Source organism: Danio rerio, chromosome 20 (genome assembly GCF_049306965.1).
Source record: "Danio rerio strain Tuebingen ecotype United States chromosome 20, GRCz12tu, whole genome shotgun sequence".
Lineage (NCBI taxonomy): Eukaryota > Metazoa > Chordata > Actinopteri > Cypriniformes > Danionidae > Danio > Danio rerio.
The window spans coordinates 44,191,963-44,206,389 of NC_133195.1; the positions used below are offsets into that span (position 1 = coordinate 44,191,963).

At 34.9% G+C, this 14,427-nt stretch overlaps 1 long non-coding RNA gene across 1 annotated transcript in view; it reads left to right on the plus strand.

Annotated features, from left to right (window-relative positions):
- The window catches only part of LOC141379422 (uncharacterized), a 100,103-nt gene that overhangs the window by 54,562 nt on the left and 31,114 nt on the right, over positions 1 to 14,427 (plus strand). The window contains exons 12-13 of the long non-coding RNA XR_012396025.1: positions 4,865 to 4,913; positions 11,221 to 11,375. This is a non-coding gene — a long non-coding RNA (uncharacterized lncRNA). The remainder of the gene's footprint in view (positions 1 to 4,864; positions 4,914 to 11,220; positions 11,376 to 14,427) is intronic.

Below are 14,427 nucleotides of genomic sequence, written 5' to 3' on the forward strand. Positions count from 1 at the left end.
CACAATTCTTAAGCTTTTTTTGTGAGGATAAATTAATTTATGTTCAATCAACTCATAATTGTAAAAACCAGTAAGTTAACTTAATCGGTTTGCATTGGGATGACATAAAGGGATTGTATGGAACCCAGCATTTTTTACAGTGAATGAAAGAATAGCCTTCGGATACATTTCATTGTCCTTCATTAATTCCTGCCACGACTTTCGCAGGCGTTTGCAGAAATGTTAATATTTACCAAAGACTGCTCTGAAACTTAAACGGATGGCATTTGCCGCACACAGACGCTTACTCAGACATTAGCAGTGTAAAAAGCAGAGATTCGGCCATCAGTAGAGCCAAATCCTGTCTGATTCAACTCTATGATCTGTTTGATCTATATAGGCCGTATCTCCTGGTGATTATAGGTTTTCATCTGTGCCGCTGTCCCATAGGGAGTTAGCTTTTCAAAGGGAAAGGATCAAGAGTCACACTCCAGCAGTTCCATTTGCAACACTATTCTGATCTGAGATTTTCCATCTTGTAGTTATCATTAGTACATGACTGTCGGGGGAGCGAGATGTATGAGGAGGGGATTGTCATTCCACTGGTGTCCTTTTACAGGGGGGCTGTTTTTTTTACAACTTGTCTTGGGGACTTGAAACATCTCTCATAGTTTAATTGCACTTTAAAGGTCCTGGTGTGTGTGTGTGTGTGTGTGTGTGTGTATTTATATAATTATTATCAAAATTAAGTCATAATTATTAGCCCCCCAACCCTGAATTATTAATTTGTAGAGTTATTATATTTAATTTGCTGACTGTTGAGTAATTCTGTAGAATATATTTATCCTTTAAACATTTCCCACTGTTTAATGAAGAAAGATATGATTTTAAAAGTTTTAATTACAATTCAATTTTTGTTGTCCATGTCCTAACTATGTCCATCCCTTTATGACCACAGTGTACCCATCTTCTGATGGCTACTTCCAGCAGGATAACGCACCATGTCAAGCACGTATAATGTCAGACTGGTTTTTTGAACATAACAATGAGTTCACTGTACTCAAATGGCCTCCATAGTCACCAGATTTAATCTAATAGAGCATTTTTGGGATGTGGTGGAACGGGAGATTCGCATCATGGATGTGCAGCTGACAAATCTGCAGCAACAGCATGAGGTTATCATGTCAATAGGGACCAAAATCTCTGAGGAATATTTCCACTGAATCTACACCATGAAGGATTAAGGCAGTTCTGAAGGCAAACGCATTACGCGATACTAGTAAGTTGTACCTAATAAAGTGGCTGGTGTGTGTACATTAATAAATGAATCCTTATTGTAAAGTGTGACCCTTATTAATGTATATTCATGGTTATATATATTTATATTTACAATAACATTCCCTCAACGTTTTAGAGCGTAGGTTCTAAATGACGCAAAATAAGCTGTTGCATGTAAGAATTAGATTATGAAGAATGATGAAGATCCTGCCTTTGCGTTTATTTATTACCTTCTTTCCGCAAGCTATTTGCAAGTACTTTAAAAAGTGAATGCTTACAAATAATGCATCATGAAGCTACTGTATGTGTGTCTAGGTTGTGAAAAAGATCATAAACCAAGTGTACCACACACCTTTCTTTGAGTGACGCTTCCAGCCAGAGTCATAAAGCCCGCCTTCCCCATGTTAACCAACGAGATTTGAGCCCAATTAAAAAAATTAATTACACTTGCAATAAAATTTCCCGAAAGATGGTTTTGGTCAATAGTCACTGGTTTTCCTGCCGATACAGGTTCAGATCTTCATTTTTGTAAAGAGTATGATTTTATCCAGTAATTTAATGCTTTAAAAACGGGGCGTGTCATTATGATTGACAGCTTCTCTCAGCAGACTGTTGTAGTTCCAGGAGGAGATTAAAGTACCAATGTTTCATTTCTGTGTTATTTCAAAATGAGTTGTTCAGCAGTAAACTATACTTTCTAACCTACAGGATGTTTAATCGGTTAAATGTGGGCTTTTGTTTGGTGATATTCGCCAAACGTTATCATTTCAGGGAAAACAGTTGATCATTATCTAGTAGGATTTTTATGGGTCTGATATAAAAAAAAGACTAAACAACCTATGTCCAGATTAACCTCCTGTAATGTTATTCGATTTTGATTTAAAGAATGCTTCTTTAAAACTCCTAAAAAACATTAAAATGAATGTTAATTTCTCTTTGACAGATGTAATAAAGGCATTGAATAAACCAAATGAAAACGGAGGCAAAAAAAAAAAAACAAGCTATGTTGCAGTAGCTGATAGACGTAGATTGATGTATTAATACTGCAAAGTTTATTGTACAAATTGATAAGGACTATTTTAGGTAGTGCTGGGATATGTAAATATCCTGTTGATATTAGAAATATTGCTGTAATTTTTGTTAATATAAATGTGTAGTTTTGCATGGGAAATAGCTGTTCATGATGCGTGTATTTTGGATCCTAAGATAAAGACAATAAATACCAACAACCCGTTATAAGATATATATATATATATATATATATATATATATATATATATATATATATATATATATATATATATATATATATATATAGATAGATAGATATGACATATATACATATATATGTCTTTTTTTTTTTTTTTTGCTCATAGCTTGGTCTAACTTAGGCTACAGTGTATGAAAGATTTTTAATTTCTGCAGTACAACATGTATTGTTTTTATTAAATTATTAAAACCCGGCTACATCACACAGTTTTTAAATCGTATATTATTTCTTGTTTTTGAATGTAATCTCTTATATTTATTTAGTGAGCCTTTGCTGTAGTGCAGATATGGGTGGTCAAATGACAAGTTCGGGTGGCATGGTTGATTTGACGTACAAATTTTTGATATCACGTCGTCCATATTTTTTACAGTCATTGTCTTAAACACGTTATGTCGAGCAAGATAACCAAAAAACCGAGCCATGATTATTAGAAAAAAATAATATAAATGAGCAATATCACACAAGTAGCAATGTGCTATGGCTACATATTAGCACTGGTGGGAGGCGTGCGTTGGCAAGAGGCTGCAGGTCGAGTGCCTTAGCGCTCCACCAGTGCTGATATACAGCCATAGCACACTGCTACGAGTGTGATATTGCGTTTATACAACAGTTTGACGGCACAATCTTGTACATAAGAAAGAAAATCAAACACAAAGAGTCTTAAACCCTCTCTTTGTATTAGAAACTACTTTCTTTCGCCATTCATTCACATCTGCAGCTGACATCAGAACAGCAGAAGCCGTTACTAATTCACCAACATCACTTTAGAACTAGTATTTGAATGATTTTTTATAGCGTAATGTGAAGCGACGCTTCTGGTGTGTGACCCTCTGAAGGGGATGACAAAACAGCAAATTTTGCTCACATTTTAAGATTATAAGGCTGAACGTGACATGAAATAACATCCGTCTACAGAGATTTTTCACCAGACTGCTGTTGTGTTTGCGATAAGGAGGGACAAGGCTGAATCCAGCTTCTTATTCGCAGCTTCTTATTGACTCTATCCGGTCCACCTTAAAAACCACTAGGCTTTCGTTTTTCAGCTTTTTATTCGCGCTCAAGAGAACACACTGAGCAAGAGCTTATTATGTGGTTCTGGCGCCATCTTGTGGATAGACAACATCAACCGTCTTTGGCCGCCGACGATGTCCCATAAACTGTAAATATTTTAAAATAGGCACTATTCTTACAAAAAACTGCATAGTTGCAATCTAAACAACTACATTCTCAACTAAAAAAAGCCTTAAAAGTACATTTTGTTGTCTAACAACAGTAATATTTGTCAAACTGTAGCCTGCTTGTTGGTTGCTGTATGTGGGCAGAGTAATACACAGAGGTAAAGGGTAAAGAGGCCTTTGTGTGATGTTACTAGCAAAATATCAAACAGCTATCAGACAATCAGATTCAAGAACCAGACAGAACTGTTTTATAAATTTAATTATACTATAATATAATTGAAATATAATATAACAAATGGCCTCTAAGTACTTCCGTAATTTCAAGTCTTTAAAAAATAATAACAATAATTTTGAAGCAAATCTGTGGAATTAAATTTAATAGCACTTACAAATAAATTGTCAAAAACTTCTTTTAAATGAGCATTTTAAACGCCATCTGTAATTTTCTATAATCTGTTTTTGAACAGGACTATATTCCCTCAGTGAGTTTAACAGGATCACACTGCGCCGATAATGATTGTGCATGCAGATTTATTCGAGATATACAGTGTGATGCGAACACACATTGCCTCTGATGGCGAGTCTCGTCATCAATTAATATTCCTCTCCTCCTCTGAAAACACACTTCATCAAGTAGTCTTGTGTCTCATCAGACTGTAGGAGCCATGGCCGTGGGCAGTGTCTTCATAAATCTCACTTGCTGTTATTTTCTCTAGCCACATACATTTCTGAACTAAAATTACATTGGTAGTCGTGGGAGGATGAGTTTCTGGGATATCTTAGAAAAGAGAGATGTGCGTGTCTGAAACGCCAAGTTAAACCACAATTAATGAAAGCCTTGCTTTTTGAAGATATCCACTCTGTTGTCGTTTTAAATGATGGCTCGTATATCAATCTTCTGACATGATCTCAACAATGAAGGCTTGTTTACTTAATGAAACTAAGCATGTGCAGCAAAAACTGTTACAAAAGCTGAAGCTAATTCACTTAACACTGAGATTTTATTTCATTCATTCATTTTCTTTCAGCTCAGTCTCTTATTTATCAGAGGTCACCACAGCAACATGAACCACCAAGTATTACGGCATTAGTTTTACACATCAAATGCTCTGTTTTCCTTTTTTAACCATATATTTTTAATGTATTTATCTGTTTTTAGGTTTGCCACTGAGGTGAAAAAATGGAGCTTTTCTTGTGAAGGTGCTAATGTAAGTAAACAGAGCCGTCACACACACATACAAAACAGGCAGTTCCTAGGAAATCATTTGTTTTTCCATTTATTTTAATTGCATTTATAGAACCCTGATCTCTGCTCCGACAACTTTTGATATTGAAATTTGAACTCTGCAGTGACGTGTGAAATTATATATTGTATAAGATGTAATATATAAAATAAATCCATTAACATAAAAAAGTACTGGCAGCTCATTACATGTTTTTGCAAGGCAATTAATATGGCCCAGATAATTTACTACTTCAAACCAAGGTCCCGTTAAAGGGGTAGTCCACTACGATATCATATGTTAAACTTTAGTTGATGTGTAATGTAGCTGTGTGAACAGAAATAGCATCTTTGAATGTAATATGCTTAAAGTTCAACACAAAGGGAGACTTTGGCTTTTACAGAGTTGGCTTAAAAAAGCCTACAGCGAATGAAGTTTGAGGACTACAAAAAAACACATCCGAGCTGGTGAGATCACAAACGCGTCTAGTTACATGCATTCACTATGCACATATATCCCACACAGTAAAGGGATGTGGCCAGAGGCACTGTAATGTAGCAGAGAAAGCTAAAAATGGCATTCAAACGCTGCTATTTCCACAGAGCTTGCTCTGTTTCTGTATTTGGGCTTCCAAATGGAATGACATAAAGAGAGAAGTGCTTACAATTTAATTTTAATTATATTCCAGAGAACTATAAAAAAAAGATATAGCTAGCATCTGACAAAGGAGAACTTCCAGAATCTTTCTCAGTTGAGTGCTGGATTCGGTTAAAACTCCTCAAAGGAGGAGCAGCTCCAACCATAATAGCAGAAGCTGTGAATTGTGAGCCACAACCTGTAAGTATCTATACTTGGTTAAACTGATCTATTGCATGCACAGTTTCTAGCGTTTAAGGTATGTTGTAGCAAAGATGTAAACAAGGATGTAAACAACGGTAAATTCTGTTTGGCAGCGCTAACAATTACTTTTCTACTTACAAGTTTTGTTTCTCTGTTCATGTGTCACACTAATGATTAATCTACAAGTTAATTAGAGCTTTTTGTCACATAATGTTTTACTGTGTACTTAAAAATGTCAATATTGTCAACGTTTCAACATCAAAAGTTGTCAGTGCAAAGATCAAGGCCTCACAATGCAATCCAAAAGTTGTTCAATAACAGACTGACGAACAGAAAGACAAAACTCTTGCCTTTTGTTACTATTCTATACATTTGAATAACTGCATGAAGACTTAACCAGTGTAAGCTGCAGTTTCCGTTCCTCGGATTATTTGGTTTTAGAAGAAATTAATGAGAAAACTTCATCTGCACTGAGGTGCAAAATTATAGACATTTGGTAAACAGAAGTTAATACGTTTTGCATCGAGACTTCATGCATAATTTTCATTTGTTCAAGCAAGGGATTTCTAGTTCCCAGCGTGCTTTGCGTGGGACTGGATAGGAAGTTTAAATGTTATCATCTGGGTTTTTGGCCAGATGAGAAAAAGGAAAAACCAAAAAAAAAGTCAATATGTAAATAATAAATAACTAAATATCTCATTAATAAACACACAACAAAGCATCTGATCATAGTGATATGGATATGTTTGTGCAAGTTTTCTATTTATCGACATCATCGTCACAACTGATCATCTTTTGCATCACATATTGACATTACACCACAGAATCTTTAATTACACATTACACTACAGTTCATTAAGCATTATCCTTAAAATGATTAACATGTATTTGTGTCTATAAAAATCAGTCAACTGGCTTAGATTGTTTCTTTACAAACTGCTTACCCCTTTTTTTCCCCAAAGTTCACATTTAAAAAAACAAAAACAAACGTTAATTACTGTAGGTTGTTACAGAAGTTGACTCACTGTAGAATTGGTAACCAACAGTAAACAAGGCAAGCCTAGTTGAGACTAGCTGATTGGTCAAATAGGTGTAATATTCACTGTCAGAGTTTCTTCGGCATATGCTTTTTTCATTTCCCTTCATTGACTTTAACACTTTTTCACACAATGGAATTTCACATTTCCTATTTTCTCAGTAGTGAAAGTCATCATAGTTGAGTAAACCTAGAGCACAGTGAATGGGAAAGTACAAGAAATTTATATTTTTTTGCAATCCTACATGCTGAAATAATAAAAGAAAAGCTCCACAAAAATGTTATCTAGACTTTCAGAAAAAGGAAAAAAAAAAATTACTGATAACGGCAACCAGAGGAGAGAGTAACGTCAAATTTACTGTCCTATCATAGACGCTGTGTTTTTGAAACACCTTGCATAAGCGATAATACATTTTTTTGTAATTTAATGCAAAAGTGATATAACACATACATGAATACATGAAAACACTCATCAGTCACTTTATTAGGTACACCGTACTAGTAGCGGGTTGGACCCACTTTTGCCTTCAGAACTTCTTTAATCCTTTGTGGCGTATATTCAACAAGCTGCTGGAAATATTCCTCAAATTTTGGTCCGTATTGACATAATAGCATCATGCAGTTGCTGCAGATTTGTCGGCTGCACAGTCATGATGCGAATTTACCATTCCACTACATCCCTAAAGTGCTTTATTGGAATGAGATCTGGTGACTTCAAAGGCCATTTAAGTATAGTGAACTCATTGTCATGTTCAAGAAAGCAGTCAAAGATGATTCACGCTTTATGACGTTTATGACTAATTGGCCCAATGTGTGCCAAGAAAATATCCCCCACACCATTACACCACCACCAGCAGCCTGAACCGTTGATACAAGGCAGGATGAATCCATGCTTTCATGTTGTTGACGCCAAATTCTGACCCTATCATCTAAATGTCACAGCAGAAATCGAGACTCGTCAGACCAGGCAATGTTTTTCCAATCTTGTATTGTCCAATTTTGGTGTTCCTGTGTGAATTGTAGCCTCAGTTTCTTGTTTTTAGCTGACATGAATAACACCCAGTGTGGTCTTCTGCTGCTGTAGCCCATCTGCCTCAAGGTTTGATGTGTTGTGCATTCAGAGATGCTCTTCTGCATACCTCTGTTGTAACGAGTGGTTATTTGAGTTACTGTTGCCTTTCTATCAGCTCGAACCAGTCTGGTCAGACCTCTGGCATCAACACAGAACTGCCCACAGAACTGCCGCTCACTGGATATTTTCTCTTTTTTGGATTCTCTGTAAATCCTAGAGATGGTTATGCGTGATTATCTCAGTAGATCAGCAGGTTTTGAAAAACTCAGACCATCCCAACTGGCACCAAAAACCATGCCACATTTAAAGTCACTTAAATATCCTTTCTTCCCCATTCTGATGCTTGATTTGAACTGCAGCAGATCTTCTCCATGTCTACATACCTAAATGCATTGAGTTGCATCTATATAATTGGCTGATTAGAAATTTGCGTTAAAGAGCCGTTGGACAGATGTACCTAATAAAGTAACCAGTGAGTGTACATATTAATATGCACACATATTCGAAAGAATCAAAATATTAAAAAGTTTCAAGCATTTAAGATGCAGATGACCATTAAAGGGAAAATTGGTAACTTAGTAAACAACAGTAAACATGGCAAGCATAACTAAGACAGCTGATTGGTCACATGGTTGTAATATCCACTTAGACATTTATGATTGACTTATTATTTGATTGGGTTTATAAAATATAATTTTCCATCTCCCCTAATTCATTTCAACACTTTTTTCCACACACTTCCAAAACCATCTTAAGAAAGCATTTTTTATTCATATTTCCTGGCAGTTCTCATCATTCCTTTCTAACGTGAATGTACTTTCAAATGCGCAAAACACAGGCTAATGGAAATCCAGCTATTGCCAATAAAAAGCAAATAACACAGCACATGAAAATTCTCAGAAAAAGCCCCTTATTTTATTTCCTGCAGGCATTTAAGCGGTTTAAAGTTAAATAAGCTGTTAAAGAAACCCACTCTCAGTGTGTCAAACCACTAAGCGCAACTAAAGTGGTAAATTTCAGTTTTTTTAAACAAAAAGATCCTTCATTTATTCAAACTGTGTGTTATTTGGAAATGTCAGTTGTGATGTTGAGGTTGACAGAGTTCATCTGTGATTACAGGCTGCTTTTTAAAAGGAAAAAAAAAGACAATAGCTGCTTATTTGGACAAAAGGATTCAGCCTAATTGTAGATCTTTTTAAAAGTTTCCTCTTAACGTGAAACTCTGAGCCTTTCAGCGAGGTGAATAGACGCAGCATGCATTAACCCAACTAACCCGGTGGCTTTACTGTGATATATGAGCCCGCAGAATTACTTTCATGTGAAATTAATTACACACCTAGTGGACCTTAATTTTCGCACGGAGAACCCAAATTGTGAGACCACTGGATACATCAAGCTGGACTAATTTGCATGTGCTGTTATCTGTGAGATTTATTTGCTCTCATTTGCTTTGAGACCAAAAGAAATCGCATGAAAGAAGACAAAGAAGGAAATTGGCAGCCCTGATGCCTAGTTTCTCATCTGGGAACATGATATTCCTCTTAACGGAGTATAAATACATGATAAATACATATTGAAGTAGATGGCAGACAGATCTAGAGGCAAACTGTCATGCTGGGCTTCTATTTTATGCAGCAGCGTTATGTTTACTTATCAGCTTTGTCTCTGATAAAAAAAATTCCCTATAGAGAAAGCAGTTTATTTGGTTTTAGGAAACTTTCTTGAGAAAATTTAAGTTACATGAGGAAAAAAATATTCAAATTTGAAAAATAGAATTTAATTAATTTTGCATTTAGACAGCATGTATAAATTTCATTGGTTTGGAATGTGAGATTTTTAGATATCTGCAAGCCCTGCATCACAATTCATCCTATACTGTAAAAAACAATGTGGTGCACCCCCCCCCCCTATCCCTAAAATAGGGATGGATGGATAAGTGGATGGATGAGTGGATGGATGAGTGGAAAGGTGGAATGATGGATGGATGAGTGGAATGGTGAAAGGATGGATAATTAAAAAAATGACTAAATGAATATAGCTAGAATGATGGATGATAGATGCATAATAAACAATGGAGGACTGGATAAAGCAATAGGTAATTAGAGCAATGGATAGAAAAAAGAATGGGTAGATAGATGATAGATTGGATTATTGGTTGACCAATGGATTGATGGATTGATGGATGGATGGATGGATGGATGGATGGATGAGTGGAATGGTGGAAGGATGAAATTGGTGGACAGATGGATGGATGGATGGATGAATGGATGAGTGGAATGGAGGATGGATGGGTGGATGAGTGAAATGATGGAAGGATGGAATGGTGAACGGATGGATGGATGGATAAGTGGAATGGTGGATGGATGGGTAGAATTGTAAAAGGATGGATGGATGAGTGAAGTTGTGGAAGGATGGGTGGATGAGTGAAATGGTGGAAAGATGGATAATTAGAACAATTACTGGATGAATATAGTTAGAATGATGGATGATGAAAAGGATAATAAACAGTGAATGAATGGATAAAACAATAGATAATTAGGTCCCACTTTATATTAAGTGTCCTTAACCACTATGTAGTTGCATCAAAAAAATAAATGCAATGTACTTACTGTGTTCATAATGTATTTGAGAACACTTGTGGTGCTCTTGAGTTGGGATAGGGGTTGGGTTATGGACAGGTTTGGTGGTGTGGGTAGGTTTAAGGGTGGGTTAAGGTGTAGGGAATGGTCAACAGTGTATTTACAAATGTAATTACAGAAGTTAGTTACAGATGTAATTACATGCATGTATTAAATCATGCACAAGTACACAATAAATACATGTATTTACACAATAAGTACATTGTAACAAACTATTAGTTCCTGTGTAAATACATATTAATTAAGAACACTTAATATAAAGTGGGACCGATAATTAAAGCAACAGAGGGAGAGAGGAATGTGTAGATGGATAAAGAATAGGTTGAACAATGAATTGATGTATAAACAGCGTTATGGCCTGAGAAAATGACAGCTATAACAATGAATGCATGGAAGACTGCTTGTTTGCTTACGCTCAGTAAATGGTTATAAAAAGGCAGGTTTAGAGGATTTTATGAACCCCTTTGGTGGTTTCTGGAGAGACCCTGTTGTTCTGAATCACATAGACTATGAGCTGGATTATTGTGTAACGCTGACACCAGCTGTGAAACAATTGCCACACCTTCGAAAAATCCATGGAGTGTCTCACTTTCTGTGATAGAGTCTTTATATTGCATCCCTGCTTCTCCTTTGTTTGTGGTTATTTATGAGATATCTCACACATGTATACCTTCTCAGTTTATGTTTTTTTTGCTTGTCTTCTAGTTCAACGCATAACTGGTGACAAGTGAATGTGGTTTGAAGGTGGGAGGTAATTGTCATATGCGATTGGAGAGAGACAGAGAGATGATTACAACAGATGCATCAGTGCCAGAGGGCTTTCAGGTTCCCGTCCCTGATATCTAATGCTCATTAACAGTGTAAGTCACTCCATCTCGACACCCTCAGACTGCCACTGACACCACTCACACTTTACAAAACCCTCAGGAGCTTCTCTCCTCTTGCTAAATGTAGGGCAGAGCATCAGGGAAGATAGATATTCACAACTTTGCACCTCCAATCACATCTCCAGTAAACTGGCTTTATTTCTGAGGGCTGAACTAATGCCAGGGTCATGCACCATGGGTGGGCATTAGGGGGCAGTGACATACTGTGCCCACTAAAGATGACTTGTCAAAGTACAAGCAGGAAACTGATAGAACAAGAAAAATCACTGGGAGATTTAACTCAAGTTCACTTTAATGCTTTAATGAAGATGCCTACTGCTGCTCTAGGATCAGTTCTTTTCACTCAAAATTCAAACTTACCCATTTGTGAGCAGTATTGAGGAAAAAAGTCATCACAATATTGGTTTTTCTCAATTGCTTTGGCTCAGCTCTCGAATTTCGAAGTTTAAGTCTCTAAAGAATAAGCTTAAGGTTAACTTCAGAGTGACATTTCTTACTGATTTAAGCAAATTCCAAACGCTGTGGTGCATGTGTGCAAATAGTAAGTACAACTATCTGTAGTTTGCACAAAAACTAATTGCATATGGCTCGTTTATCAAAACTGATGAGTCAATTCTCATTTACCCGTAAACTGCCAAACTATTCACAACTGCTCAATAATTTTTCATCGTTTGAACATCACACTCAAAGCTGTTTATTCAATTATCAAACATGTGCATACGCACGTTTTCACCATAAACATCTGATATTGACATTTTTTGTAATGTCTGCTAAATATATATATATATATATATATATATATATATATATATATATATATATATATATATATATATATATATATATATATATATTGTGTATGTATTCATATATAACTGATTTCTTTTATCTTTGGCACAGTGTACATGATATTTGAGTACATATTTTTCAAGACACTTCTAAAAGTGACATTTTAAGGCTTAACTAGGTTAATTAGGTTAGCTGGGCAGGTTAGGGTAATTAGGCAAGATTTTTGAATAATGATGGTTTGTTCTGTAAACTATCGAAAAACAAAGTAGCCTTAAGGGCCTAACAATTTTGTCTTTAAAATGTTTTTTTTTATTATTTTAAAACACTTTTATTCTAATCGAAATAAAACAAATAAGACATTTTCTCCAGAAGAAAAAAATATTATCAGACATACTGTGAAAATTTTCTAAATCTGTTTAACATAATTTGCGAAATAATAAAAAAAGAAGAAAAAAAAATGACCGACCAACCAACTGACAAAAAAACTGTTTGTTGGAACTTCAGAACTTTATTGTACATGTGCACAATGTAGTCACTCCCCTAAAATATTTCATTCATGCTTCAAAACCTAGTTATTGTGTCAGTAATTTGGCCAAGACCACCATAACTCATAGTGTATCTGTCATCATGTAAGCCACACTGTTCAAAATGATTAGTTGTATTTTCACCTTGACAGTCAATCATACAAATTAAGGTTTAAAGACGCTGATATTTGTTGAGAATAGCGAACAAATGAATGAAGTGAGTGAAGAATGAATAAAGAGTTTTATCTACTTAAAAAAAAGTAACCTAAAAGTAACTAAATGTTTTGCTTTGTTTTTTAAAGATAAGATGAGCTTATAAATGTAATATATCACATTTTCCTATTTGTGAGATTATTGGCTAAAGGCAACATCCTATATCGTTTCCTAGAGGTATGTACATGCAAAGAGAACATCTGTACGGACATAAAAAGAGGAAAGATCTAACAACTGTTTAAAAATATATATTTTTCATGTGTGTTTGTTTTCTATATCATATGAAAGGCTATCTTATAATTATCCTTCTGCTTTGAATAATGGATGAAGTAACATGCTAGGTTTTGTCCATTTAAAATGAACAGCTCGTTACAGATGAATTTTTCATTGGGCTATGTTTCTTTATCTCATGAAAAATACTGTAATAATTTATAGTAAATACTATAGTGTTTTTGAACCATAATACATTAAAGTGCATTATTCATTCATTCATTTTCTTTTCGGCTTAGTCCCTTTATTAATCAGTGATCGCCAAAGCGGAATAAACTACCAACTTATACAGCATATGTTTTACACAGCGGATACCCTTCTAGCTGCAACCCATCACTGGGAAATATAATGCATTATACTGTATATTATAGTATATTACAACTCTTTGTTATTGAGCATAAAATAGTTACTTATAAACTTTAATAAATACTGTAGTATACTTTAGTTTTTACTGTAGTAAACTGTAGTGTGTTTTGTAGTATATGTCCTATACACTGAAAAAAAATGTCTGCAAAATTGTTGCAAACAATTTATTTGTGTTGAATTTAAATAAACTCTTTAAATTCAGTAATGTTCAACTTAATTTGTTTGTTCAAATTCAGCTCAAATAAATTGTTTACAACCACTTAACTTAAAATAATTTAGTAATTTAGTATTTATTATTTAGTCATTTATCTTTGAATCATTTTTTAGTGTAGTTGTAGAAAACTAAAGTATTGGGTCATTTGTTTGTATTACTAGTTGTTGTGTTACCAGCTATAGAACTGCCACAATAGATTAATTCAAGTACTCTACTATGGTTTAAAAACGCATGTCATTGCCATCCTACGTCTAAACTCAACCATTACTGTATATTGTTCCCAAAGTTAGAGGGGAATAATAGTTGGATAACAATCACGTAGAAGTACATAAACTATAAGCCTAAACTTAACATAAACTGTAAACATATCCCTTAATTCTGATTGGCTGATTGTAATGTTTTTCCATGATCAACAGATGTTAATCCAAGGACATGGCCTACTCGGTGAAATCAGGTCAGGGTTAAAGAACACTCCAGTATTTACTATGAACTACTATAGTATTTTCTTTATAAAACAACAAGAAAAAAGTCAATTTCGAACAACATATATTTGGTTTAAACTAAAAGATAAACCGTTATGATTTTGGTACAGCAATTTTAAGTGTTTCATTAGAAATATATTAACACATCTGTGATATAGATTCTTAAT